Raw genomic sequence first — 588 nt, forward strand, 5'->3', positions numbered from 1 at the left:
AATACAGAATCTCGAGTATGCTTTAAATGTCAGGAACCAGGACATATAGCTCGAGACTGTCGGATGACGCGGAGGTGTTTTACTTGTAATTCATCTCAACATATAAATGCCGATTGTCCGCAAGCAAAGGGTCGAGGGTCTGGTTTTGATGGAAGTCGGGGATCTGGATTTTCTGGGAGTCGAGGATCTGGATATGTGCCAACAGGTCGTGGGCAAATGGATAATCGTGTTAATACAAGTGAACGGGGAGGGATAAGACAGGCAGAATCCAATGCAAAAGGGAGAGCCTTTCAGATGACGAGAGGCGAGGCAGAAGAGCACCCTGAAGTGGTAACAGGTACATTCCTTGTTAATCCAGTATGTGCCAAAGTTTTATTTGATTTGGGTGCAAATCATTCTTTTGTGTCACCATCATTTGTTAACTGTGCACAATTAGAATCTAAAGCATTGAGTGAGGATTTAATTGTCGAAACAGCAAACGATAGTGAAGTTTTGGTTAAGGAAAGAATAGATGAATGCTTTATAAGTATAGAAGGATGTGAGGTGCCTATACAACTATTTTCTTTGCCTTTAAGGGAATTTGATATA

This window comes from Cynara cardunculus, assembly GCF_001531365.2.
Source record: "Cynara cardunculus var. scolymus isolate 2C chromosome LG 12, CcrdV1, whole genome shotgun sequence".
Taxonomy (NCBI): domain Eukaryota; kingdom Viridiplantae; phylum Streptophyta; class Magnoliopsida; order Asterales; family Asteraceae; genus Cynara; species Cynara cardunculus.